This window comes from Eutrigla gurnardus (assembly GCF_963514095.1).
Source record: "Eutrigla gurnardus genome assembly, chromosome: 11".
Lineage (NCBI taxonomy): Eukaryota > Metazoa > Chordata > Actinopteri > Perciformes > Triglidae > Eutrigla > Eutrigla gurnardus.
Genome location: NC_139925.1, coordinates 4,490,024 through 4,502,861, shown reverse-complemented (window position 1 = coordinate 4,502,861; position 12,838 = coordinate 4,490,024). Strand labels below are relative to the sequence as shown.

The following is a 12,838-nucleotide window of genomic DNA, read 5'->3' as shown; positions in this document are numbered from 1 at the left end:
AAAGAGGCCTCCGGGAAGCTTCACTTAAAAAAGAAAAAAAAAAGAAACTTACAAAGATGTGGCGTTTACAGGACTTATTATTCCCACCGTTGTTTGGGTGCAGCGTGAGGATCCTGCACTACCACGACGGGGCACTAGAGGTCAGACCTCCACTACAAATGCTGAGACAGACGGTCTGCTCCACAGCCGCCGTATGTATGCCAGACATGCACCGCTCCGTTATCACGGAGGAGGCCGTCGCCAGAAAGATGTCTGCTCAAATAAGTTTGCTTAAAACATCATTACAAATCCAATTAATAGTGTCATTAAACTAGATGAAAAGAGTGACAACATTGTGTGTGATGTGAATTCTTTGAAATCGCAGAAAGCCCACAGCTGAATACCAGGTGGAGATCTACCTCGTCATCGGTGTGTGAATGTTGCTGCTGTCAGACATACTGTAGATGTACGTTTTTTTATTTGTTACCAGCAGAAATAATTTAAATTATACAAAAAGCACACTTTCAGCCTCCCATGTTGTATGTTACGTCTGCGTCTCTGCTGAGAGTCCAACAACGTACCCTCGTTCATTCACGAGAGCATCAACAAGACCTGAGGGAACCGCAAATCACCAGCTGATCAGAGAAATCACATCAACGCTTGGGAAGGGCTCCTGGTAATGTTTCTTTGAGTAAAGTTAAGGAGGATGGTTCAAAATGTGCAACCCTTTAATTAAAGCTAACAGATGATTTGTTATATTATGTGTCGCCTGTTATTTCCTATTACGTACGTTTATATTTCCACAGAATTGCTATATCTTGGATTTGTTTTATTAAATTGCAAGGATTTCCTCTATTGACACGATAACCTGCGAATAGCATCTGTGTGTTCAATGTTAAAGTGATAATGAAGTTTAAGTTGAAATGGAGACTTCAGAAGAGGTCAGGTTTTATGTGTGTAGCTACAATACAGCAGGTCTACATAATAATATCTGGTATCTGTGACTGTTCAATAATATGTGAAAAATAAACAGAGAAAAGTGTGTTACAGTTAACAGAAAGCTCAAGTCAACACCCGTTTATTTGAGCTGCATCAGCTGCTTTAAATGAGCTACAAACATACAAAAACACAGCTTGTATGATAATTCTTTGTTAGACAAAATACAAAAAAAATATGCTTAACCTCATTTGCCAAACTAGTAAACTAGCCATCATATATCTTACATTTTTAAGCTTAATTCATGTTTAAATTAGATTTTTTTCACCTCTCACTAAGACATTTTCTGAGCTAACTTTTACAAAATGGAAGATTGGTGATGAAAGCTACTAACTGACCACAAACAGTGTTGGAGAACGTTAGCTCCTCTATCACGCTAGCAGTGCTACAGGTCTCAGGTCTGCTCATTCAAACCCCACAGGACAACACCAGCATCCATTAAAAAGCTCATCTGTTCCTCCATCATCGACGCCACTCACACTGAGAGGATTACCAGGTAAATCAATAAACAACCGGCGGCTTCGTGAATGAAGTCTCAGTGAACGGATACCTTCACACCAGCCCCCCCCCCCCCCCCCCTCACCAGGAAGTGTGACGTCATCTTTAACACAATTGAACTTTGCTCTCCAAGAAGCATCAGCATCTTCACACGCATGCAGATTAGTGCAAAACCAAAGCTCTTCCCCAACTAGATGCAACTTTCAGGGAACTTTGCCGCTATTTTCACAGTTGGGGAAAAAAAAAAAAAAAAAAAAAGGAGATCTCTTAACTTTCGGCAAATGGCGTGGGACATGAAAAGGCAAAAGACTGCCGACCAGACAGACGGGCGTTCCACTCCCCGGCTCTTAACAAGCATAGTAATACATCAGTCAAAAGCAATAATTTCACTATTAATGAAATTCCAATTTGCCTTCAGTGCATTTCACGTTGACATTTTCCACATTGCAACAGTGCTTTGATAAAAGTTTTTAAAATGCAAAAATGCATCTAAGAGGCTAAAGACCAGCCCGGGTGTCAGCGCGCCTGGCAGAGGACTATGGTACTTAATTTTTATCGCCGCGCGCCCGGGGCACCGAAAGCCTGAATGTTAACATTGGCTCCATTTTCATTATCATCGTATGATTATGGATTTTTACTGCATTTAGCTGATAATACAACTAGGAGCTCACCTTAAAAGAAAGTTGCTCGGAGGTTTCATTTCGGGGCCCCAAATGAAATTTTCATTTGACAAACAAGTATAATTAGGCTGCACTTCTTGTTCAGTGTCAGTCTGTTTTCTGATTGAACTTAGACCAATTTGCTGCCACTAAATGAGTTTGAATAATTTTCCATTCTGGATGTCTCGGGGACATTAGCTTCAGGAGCGCTAAGTGGCCGCATGCTTTTTGAAGTTGCTGATTATTCGATGCCACCCCCTGTCCACCTATACGTTTTTGAGCTTACTTCAAAGTTAACAAGGAAGGAAGAAAAAAAAAAAAAACGCTCCACATCGCCTACCTCCGAGTACAATGACAATTTGAAAGTGTTTTTTTTTTTTTGGCCAGGTCTGGGAGGCAAAGTCAAAATTACTTTAATAAGTGTGTAATACACATCGTTAGCTCCGACGCTCTTTGCTTCCTCACTTTATTTCTTTCACGTGGCCGCTTTCATTGTACTCGAATGAGCGGATTTGTTTCCGTTCTAAAAACCTGTACACCTAATAACTAATATTGCGGTATCAGTTTCATTAAACCCGCTAATTATAAATTAACACATTATGAATTATGAGAAGTGCTGCGGCCGGCTCTCTCATTGCCTCCCTGTTATTGATAATAATGTGACACCGGCGTGTTTGGTTTACATTAGATGAATGTTGCTAACTACTGCTAACAAAGTGTTTATTTCCTGTAACACAATACATATATTAGGAGATGAATATTGCAGATTACCTACTATTAATAGCAACGTAAGCTTCTGCAGCCACGAGATGAGGAACATGAGAGGACCACTGCTGATGGCAGAGAAAAGTGGGGTTATTTGTATACCCCCCCCCTCCTCCCTAATGGATTCGGTAGATGACCTAAAATCTGAGACACAGCTATTTCAGTAGGTTTTAATCCAGTCATCCTCGAAAATAAATAAAATAAAATAAAATAAACAAGCAATGTGGAGCAGAAATTGAAGGAGAGAAGGAATGAATAAACCGGGTGAGGGCATAAGAAAGAGAGGATCACAAATAAAGCTCAACGTGGGATTGATGAGAGGAAATGGGGATTTTGACAATGTGATTAAGTAATGGTTTCAAAATATGGGAGCTATGGTAATGTCAGCGCGGGGCGGAATTATATTTCATTATCATGCATAAAAAAGGAAAAGGCAAACTAGGGCTTAGTTCCGAGGCGCGTTTACACGCCGGAGACTCGACCCCAGATCCTCCGACATGTTTCCTTCTTTTGTTTGCTCGCACATGAAGATTTTACAGCAGAAATAATTAGCTGGCTCCGGGTTTAACAATAAAAAAACACTTAAATGTTGTTTATTATATTATATCGATACTGAAGAGTATTTTCAAAGCAACATATCTCATTAAATGATCGGATCTATTTTTTTTCATGCTCTCCAGGATCCCCGGAAACACAAAGATCAAGCTCTCCCCACGTTCCCTGAAGTGGCACTAAATAAGGGAGCTGCACCACGCTGGCTCTACAGTAACAGAGGACTATTGAACTAACGCCACAATGGGCTCAGGGACCACTACAAAGTGGAGATAATGCCGTGGATTCCACTCAAAAGGCAGAATTACTGTGGATCCGAGAGGATTGCAGCACATCTGCAGTTCATTTGTATTGTGCTCATTTTTCCAAGCGGTGAAAACGACCCCAAACTTGTACGACAAGCTGACTTACACAACCAAACCGATCGCTGGATGAAAATATATGCAATGTCTCCAGTCAAATCTATTCATAAATGAGTGTTTCAACAAACTCGCCTGCAAAACGGAGCGTATTCATCGTGTGTATTTGACTTTATGCCATATGTTGGTATTTTGATTCATATTTAAGTCACTTAGACGTCAAAGGTCTTTCTTTCCTATTCGATTAAGAACTTCATGCACTCAATGCAACAATGAAATGCAGGTTTTTCTATGAGTTGTTTTCCTTTTTGAGCTCCAACAAAGCGAGGCGGCGACTCAGTCGTCCTCATGAATTCTACGTTAGCGTACCTAAGAACGCGGGGTTTTAATTGACACGTTGAAATGTTCTGCATGACTCCGTGTTGAGAGGAATTCTACGCCAGCAAGTGTTGACTTTTGCATCTGCCATAGTGATTACTAAGAGCTTGGCTGCTCGGTGCAGACAGGCTTCAGGTTCCTGCTGCCGGTTCTTCTTCTACCTGCTTTTGACGTGTCGGTGCCAGAAATACGTGGAGATAAAAAAAAAAAACAACAAATCTTTGCTGAGGACTCAGAATGTCTCAACTTGGAAGCAACACAAACTACAGCAGGGTCTCATTAGTTGACGGCAACACTAATAATAAATGATGGTATTTAGGGACGACACTCACAATAAGTTGATCGTGTTGCCATTATCAGGATAATCGTAAATATCGTAAAAGCGGTAGCCAAGTGAAAAACAGCCTGATTTACATAAATATGGATAGAAAATACATTAAAAAATATATATTTATACTTTATTTGTGCCACGAGGTCTTATGATTCATGATCATCTTCTTTCAGGTTATTTGATAGTTTTTCACAGAAAGAAAAGAAAGATTACATATAATGTAAAGTGAGTCCAGTATGTTTTCAGCATACAAGCATACCATTATATTGGCCAGGATAATCGCCCAACGTCTAATTGAATTGTGATGCAACGATGGAAGAATGTTGAAAAGTGACATCAGTCTCCAAACAATGCAACCAAAAACGCCCTTTTAACCATTTAAGATCACATCAATTTCTTTGTATTTTTAAAATCAAAATCCATCAGCAACCAACCAATAATATCACGACATCCATCAATCAATCAATCTGTAACTTCTGCAGAAGATGGTGACTCATCTTTGGGATGAAATTCCTCCCAACCTTTCCTCTGCATCCTTTTCCACGAGGGAATATGTCGGAGGATAGACGCTCATTTCAGCTCGACTTTAACGGGTCGCTCCATTCATTCTGCCCCGCGGCTGCCTGGTGCATAATTCTGCCATTTTGGACCTACTGCATAAACACTGATCCCTGTCCAGCTGTAAAACACATAATATAACAAACAAACAATAGTCGTATCATGACAACATCACTCATCTACCTTATGCCTGCTAACTGTGACCCAAACAAAAACTTTTCCAGAAGTAATTAGAACCAAGTCAGGGATGATTGTGTCACCTCCCCTGGTGAGGATTTCCAAAGATGAAATCTCTCTTTAACCCACTCCCCGAACACCAGCGCCGATAAAGCCAAAATCAGATTTTTGGTATCTCCAGCCCACAGTTTGCATCCCCATCCATAGGAAAAGCTGCTTAGCCTTGGCAGCTAGCGCACGTATGTGAATTGCTCCGGTGGCGACGGGGTGCAAGAAACCTCTGAACCGAGCCGTTAGGTAATGAACGGACGGAACGGGGGGAAGAAACAATGCACATGATTTATAGCCGTAATTACCGAAGGGCCTCTAAGAACCGACAGTTTAAGCAGCCTTTTCATCGTTAAAAGCAGCCGTTGGTCGCGACGCCGCCGCTGGTGGGAGTTTATTCAGCTTCAATAAGCATCAACACTCTCTCCCTCTATTCAGATCTATGGCTAAATCCCAGGTGAGTGACAGGTGCCAGCTACAGGGCTGTTAGGAGAGAGCGTTTGTTGATATAACCGTGTTTTCCTCTCTTTGAGCGACTGATCTGCAAAGGTACACATAAAGGCCCTCCTTCAGCAATGTACACAGAGCACTTGGAAAGGAGTGCATGAAAATGCCCCCCGCCCCTCCCTTCCTGCAACATTAAACAGTGTGGAGGGTGACGGGGGGGTGGTGGTGGTGAGGGGGATGCAGCGGGAGGCTGGGTGGACTCAAACAAACGCCGGGAGAGTGGCAAGTTTGCATTCGCCCATACCAACAAGCTCCTATCTCATTAACAAACCGCTGAAATAAAAGAGTGCTTTTTTGGCTCACAGCTATAAAAAAAAAAAAAAAAAAATTATCATAGTGATGATGTTCCTCAGCCGTCAACAGAGCTGTGATAACGTTGTTTGATGATGACTTTCCCATGAATGTTAAGCAGCCGCCGCGGCAGAGGAAAGGAGCTTATCAGCGTCTAATGCCCATCTCTAATTCCTGCCCTTCTTGAACTAGCCATTTTCTAACAGCGTTAACTGTCAAATTTACATCCCGTCTTAATGCCACTAAAGAGTATGGGGGGATGAAGAGTAAATGACAGCAGTGTAATGAGGAAGGCAAGGCATTCCTTCTTACTTTCTCTCCCCCTCTCTTTCTCTGAGGAGAAGGAGATTTCCACAATATGGGTTTTTTTCTTCCTCCTCCTCCTCCTCCTCCTCCTCCTCCTCCTCCTGTGCCATGATGCCGTGATGGAGAGCTTACCTGTGAACTTACTGTAGGTGCACATGAGCTTTAATTAGCAGTGGGCTCTTATGTGAAGGAGGAAAAATAGATTTTTTTTTCTCTTTTCTTTCAATGCACTGCAAATAAATAGATGCGGGGCAGGCAAAAAAAAACCTTCGGAGAATGACAATGAAGCACACGGGGAGACGTTTGAAAATGAGCATTATAGAGCTACAAGAAATCTGCAGTTGGTTTAGTCAAAAGCTAAAAGGGATCAGCTTGGACTGAAAAGAAAGCCGGTATTTGATTATGATGAATAGAGACCAGGAGGGCGTATTTTAAAAAGCATGCAAGCAATCACATCACGTTTTGAATTCTCTCTCTCTTTTTGTTGCAAGACAAGGGGGGATTTCCTATAAAAACATTCCTGAACATCAGTAAGACATAACTACATGTTATTATTGTGACTGAGTAATAAATCTAAATGTCTTCCAACAAACTTCTTTCACATTATATATATAATATAATATATATATAAAATATATAGTCCGTGGTGCCCAGTGCAACTAAATTAAAAAACAAAACAATGAATTACATCAGTATTTTGATTCAGTACAACTGAGCGTTTCTTATCGGGGCGACTGACCGCTTTCAATTCCTGTGTTTTAAATTGCCATTTTGTCCATTAAGTCAATTAAAAAGGTTGAACTATTGCTGAGAGACAATCACTTCTGACATTCAAGTAAAATAATGGAAACAGTGCCACGGCTTCGTTGTAAAAACAAATTTAGTTTTAAATGGATAAGGGTGTAACCTTTGGTACGTACATATATATATATATATATATATAGAGAGAGAGAGAGACATTAATCTATTCCTTCTTATTACTGTTTGACTTATAATTTGTCAATAAATTGATCAGGCTTCCCACAGAGCGTACCTGCTTCCTGAGGAATCTATGCACACTTCTGCTCCTTTAATGCAAATGAGGCAAGTTGAAAGTTTTCTAATGTCTGCATGTAATTTAAGATGGCATTTAAGCCTCCTACCCCAAGATGCTATCATCGTAATTAATTCATCAGGTAATATTTCCCATTATTCCCAGGCATTATTTTATGTCAGGCAAGGTAATGAATAGCTACGAGGGCCACGAACGCTACGCTGTTTAGCTGCAGAACACAATAACGTCTGGCGTCGGGATTATACAGTAGACATGCTGGAGATTACAGAATATTCAAAACATCACTAATCAGCTGCTGAAAAGGGATGAAATATGGACTGAGCGGTGGTATGAAAGCGAATGTGGTTTTCTTAATAATTTAATTTGGACCGGCGAATCAATCACATTCAATATCCAATCTTCGTTCTCACACGGGGAAATTGGAACAAAGATAAAAAAAGAAGAGGAGGAGGTTGTACCTTCCCCACGATGCTGCTGCCGTAATCAACCGTGCAAGGGAACCTATGAATATGTAGTCCATTTCATCTGAGGGGTCGGACTCTGGCGGGGGCAGGCCAGCCCAGATTAAATCTCAGCTCATCTGATTGGACCGCATAACGACTCAAACTGAGCTAATTTCATGCCAATCTGGTCGCCTCCAGTGAAACTATCCAAAAAGGCAAGAGGCGACAGTGATTTGGGAAAGAAGAAGAAACAACAGATAAATGAAGTTGAGGGGGCCCCTTCTTACCTTTGAGAAGAAATATTTCAATTTAAATGTATCACTTTATCAGGGTAAAGTCCTCCAGCTTCGCAGCGCCGAGATTACACCAATTAAACATCAAATGTGGTGAACTAACCGCAAATGAACAAATGCCTCGCGTGCTCCCGTTTAAAGGTTGGAATTATGCCGTTCAGACATTCACTTACAAGCACAATTAGTCTGCCCATGTAGATTTAACACAGGCCACAACGCATCTATGGGCTGAAATTAATTGATTAGTGGAAAATCCATATATTTGCAGACTATGGAAAATACTGCACATGGATATTACTGTCTATATATTTCATAAAGTGTATAATATACACGTGCAATAAGATGTTTCTTTCATGCACAAGCACATAATCCACGTCTGTACAGATTATTGTTCATCCAATATTCCTCCCATTGTTCTTCACCACAACCTTGTGTGTAAAAGCTAAGCCACGCCCCTTCCCGTGGACCAGGACCACATTCTGGAACATGTCAACGGCAAGACACAAATCCTTTTTTCCATGTATAAGACTTCTTAAAATACTTAATTAGAAAGATGACGCGCCCAAAAATGCCGAAGCTACGATGCTTGAAAAAAGACACGTCAGGTAAGGTAATGTTATCTTTGTACGCGGAACTAGCTAGCCATGCTAACGTCTGCGGTTTCACACAAAACTAAATGATAATGCGACAAAAAAACAACGTGAAAAATGATCTTTTAAATTGACAAACATCATACTTGTAATTCATGGTACAATTCAAACGGGATCAAAAAATGACTTATATCTCGCCGTTTGACTAGCATACATATTTTTAACGAAAAGGGGCGGGACTTAGGCTCTCTATGTGTTTGTTTGCTAACATATTGTTGTCGGGATGTTGAACAACAATAAGTATTTTTACAGATTTAATTCATTTGTTTAGCTCGTTGTCTTTGTTGTCTTCTGATTCAGATTCTTACGTGTTTTTTGCATTTGTTGCATTTTGAATCCTGTTAGCGGTTATTTTTCACATTAGAGTCCATCTTTAATGCTGTAATGAAAACATGAAGCAGTAATGTATCATCATTTAATTTGTTTTGGAGCCGTTGTTTTGACCCTGTGCTGTATTTCTTGCTATTACGACACCGTTCAAGCACCTAAATATGTTCTGCTTCCATTAAAACGGTTTATGAAGAAGGCAGGAAGATCACCTACGTCAGTGTGGGTGAAGCAGGAACCATCCAGAAGACTCAGGACTGGTGCGCCCTCCTCCTCCTCCTCCTCCTCCCTTCCTGCAGTTTGCTGCCGCTGAGCTCCTCCTGTGGGCACAATAGATTTGACACAAGAGTGCTGATGAATCTCATCAGTTTAATGTGTTTATGCTCGCTAAGCCCTAAAAGCTTATTGCTGTTCAATGGAGTGCTACAAAGTTACCTAATTTCCCCGCTGGTTGTCTCTTAGCGCGCCGGCAACACAGACTCCCAATAACACGACGCCGCCTGCAACCTGTGGAAGACAGAGGCCACGCTGCGTCTCAATGATTTGTGTTATCGGGCGGAGAATAGACCTTGACAGAAATACAGTGAGCGTAGATATTACTGCTTTTTTATTTTATTTCCACCACCTTAAATTCAGCCCCATGACTGTCTCTCTCCCTCCACATTGATCCCTTTTTACAGCCTTTTCACAGTAAGTACTTTAGCCTTATCTTCCGTGCCCCCACATCGCCCCGTCTCATACGAGCCCCGGCTGCCTATATGACAGCTAACACCCAGTATTAATTAAAATGTCATGCCTTCCAAATCAATATTGTAAAACAAGTTCAAACACAAACTCATCGCCACTGCTGTGATAAGTGCTTTTGGGTGACAGGTAAGTCCAAAGAAAGAGACGCGGGAGAATGGTATGACGGAATTACCCAGAGTGAACATGTAACATTAAAAATGTATGACCCCCCACCTGTGTGTTACTTCATCGCTCACAATTGCAAATTATCCACACTGTCACGAAAGTGCGCGGGCGCTAAACTGACAGATCCATAAGTCAGCGGCGTCGGGGGCCGGGAGGCTCCACGCGAGGAACTCTTTAGCTTCAGATGTCTGACTGCGACGCGTTTAAAAGTGACTAATGCACACTCATTTGGGAAGGAGGCTGTCAGAGGGGGGATTTATCAGCGCCGCTAAAACAGCCGTCGTCCATCTGATTACTTTAACTCTGTCTCTGAAAATACACACAAAAAAAAAACACAAGGCAGGTTATTTCCAAACGGTTTTAAGTGGACGTCTGTGACACAGAAGCTATAGCTTTTACCATTAAAAAGCAATGAATAAAAGCACATAAAGCAATATTCCAACTATTATGAGCGACGAATAGGGTTCGATTCAAAACTTTGCGAGGCCGCGGCGCGTTCACGCCTCGAAAGACATTGTTCAAAAAAAAAAAGCGACGCTCCGGATACGGATAGAATGTGACAAATTCTGTCAAAGTAAATATGGTTTAATAAATGAATTAGCTTCATAAATAATGGCTGTAATGACATTTTAGGGGACAATAAGCCTAAGCGTTGTCAGGAAATAGTTGATGTATGAGTTTCATGCCTCAGCGGTTCCTCAAAATGAATAGGCTTGGGAAGATAGCAGGGGCCTGCAACCAGCCTATTTCCTCGAATTATCTACTTGTTGTCAATTTGCACAGTGGAATTACACATGCAAATTGAACTGCCTGCACAAACACCACTTGGAGATGATAAAAACAAATTAACAAAGGCTATAGAAGGAGGATTTATTTCACTGGCTAACCCAGGTCAAGCAATACATGTATTTTACAATTGTGTGTACCCAATTTTGGTGTAATTATATCAGCAAATTATTCTTTGTAATCTTATTATTCCCCCCCCAAAACCTTCTCCTTACACACATAATTAACTTCCTTCACATCCCTGCGAAAAAAAATAAAATAATAATCAGCTTGCCTCTGCATCAGAGTAACATTTTTAATCTGATTTGAGGTTTCGTCCTCGTCACCTTTTTTTCTTGCCGCTGCAATCCGGAGGAAGGTGAGAGGTGAACAGTTTAGCGACGTCGTTTAGTGGAAGGGGAGCAGACGAATCTACACAGCAGAAGTCACGATGTTAAAATATAAATAATCACCTCTTAACATCATCCCTCATATTGGGGAGGAAATTAAGAGTCCCCGGACCTCCACGTTTGCTATTAGATATCTCATTTACTTTGTACACACAGCGCTAATCTGCGCTAATGAATTCTGCCACACCAAGCCAGATCGAGATGACTTAAAATTATTACCACTTCCGCAGATATGCCTTTCCTCATTTGAGGCTCAATTTGGCCGGCTCGCAAAAAAAACAGTCTGTCACAGTAAGATACTAATAATTAGGGTTTTAAGATGATTAGTTTATCTCCGTGCTCTTACAGTCCCTGCCTCTTATCCACCATGGCCAAAAACTTAATAAGAGGCTCTAAGTTTTAAACAGCCAACTCCAAATTACCAAGAAATGACGGAAATAATGAACTGGAGCACATGCCAGGGAGAGGAGAGGAGAGAGAGACACAGGGATGGATGGCGGGAGAGCTGAGAGACGTTAATTCGAGTGTGAAATAGAACACAAAGTCTAGTAATCAATAAGGAAATGATTCAGACCTGTAATGCCAAAATTATTTAGTATTAGCGGGACTTTGTGACTCTCGTTTACCTTCAGACGCTCGCCGGCGCTCATCGACTTGTCACGCGAGTAATTAAAGTCACGATAATGCTGAGTGAGTGATACCAAGTTAATGGTTGAGATTTCACATGTTTCGAGACGACGTTCAATATAAGCTTCATCAGCCAGGGTTTGTAATACTTTGCAGAAGCTAAGTCTCTCGTGATGTGGTGCAGGAAGGCCAAGGAGAGGACAAGGTCTTTGTAATTTGGGTCGCCAGAAGGGGGCGGGTATCGAACTGCAAGACTTGTTTTGTTAGCGTGTATCAAAAGCTAGCATCGAACTCTGACTTCCAGGTTGCGATATTGTGTCTGCTATCGATTTATTAGTCGATTATCTTTACAAATTATTGTCTTTAAAACGTAAAAAAATTGCGATGTATGCAAATGTATCTACCAGAAACCGGAAGGGTTTAAATCTCGATCTCAAATGAGAGCTGGTGTCCTCCGTTTTCATTGTAGCCGGAAGAAAATGTTTAATTCTTACTTGATAAACTGAATTAAAATGATGACTTATTTCTCTATTTTGTTGTCAGTTCTGTGTTTTGTGTAATTGGGTAGTTGTTTCACATAAATCTGCTTTAAATCAGAATATTAGACTACGTTTCTGTCTGGCTGCTTCACACTGGCCTTGTGTCAAATGCAAAAAAAATGGTTCTTTATCATAAAATATGAAGTCATTTTAATTTTGTGTTATTGTTTGGCACCAAAATCACAACCAGTATTGAACAATTCCTACAGGATTCCCAACCAGTCCTGCTGGTTTACCTGCAGAAACCCATCCTGCCCTTTGACCTCTACATACATACACACATACATACATACATATACATATATATACATACATACACAGACATTGGCGTTATAGGTCTCACTCTTTATTCTACATTCACATGGCGCACAAAAATACACGCCATAATAATTTATGTAGATTATTGGCTTTGCA

At 41.0% G+C, this 12,838-nt stretch overlaps 1 protein-coding gene across 1 annotated transcript in view; it reads right to left on the bottom strand.

Moving 5' to 3' along the window:
- The window catches only part of pik3ap1 (phosphoinositide-3-kinase adaptor protein 1), a 29,236-nt gene extending 19,774 nt beyond the window's left edge, over nt 1–9,462 (bottom strand). The window contains exon 1 of the mRNA XM_084021565.1: nt 9,388–9,462. The gene's annotated coding sequence lies outside the window, so the exon portion shown is untranslated. The remainder of the gene's footprint in view (nt 1–9,387) is intronic.
- Nucleotides 9,463–12,838: the final 3,376 nt, after the last annotated feature.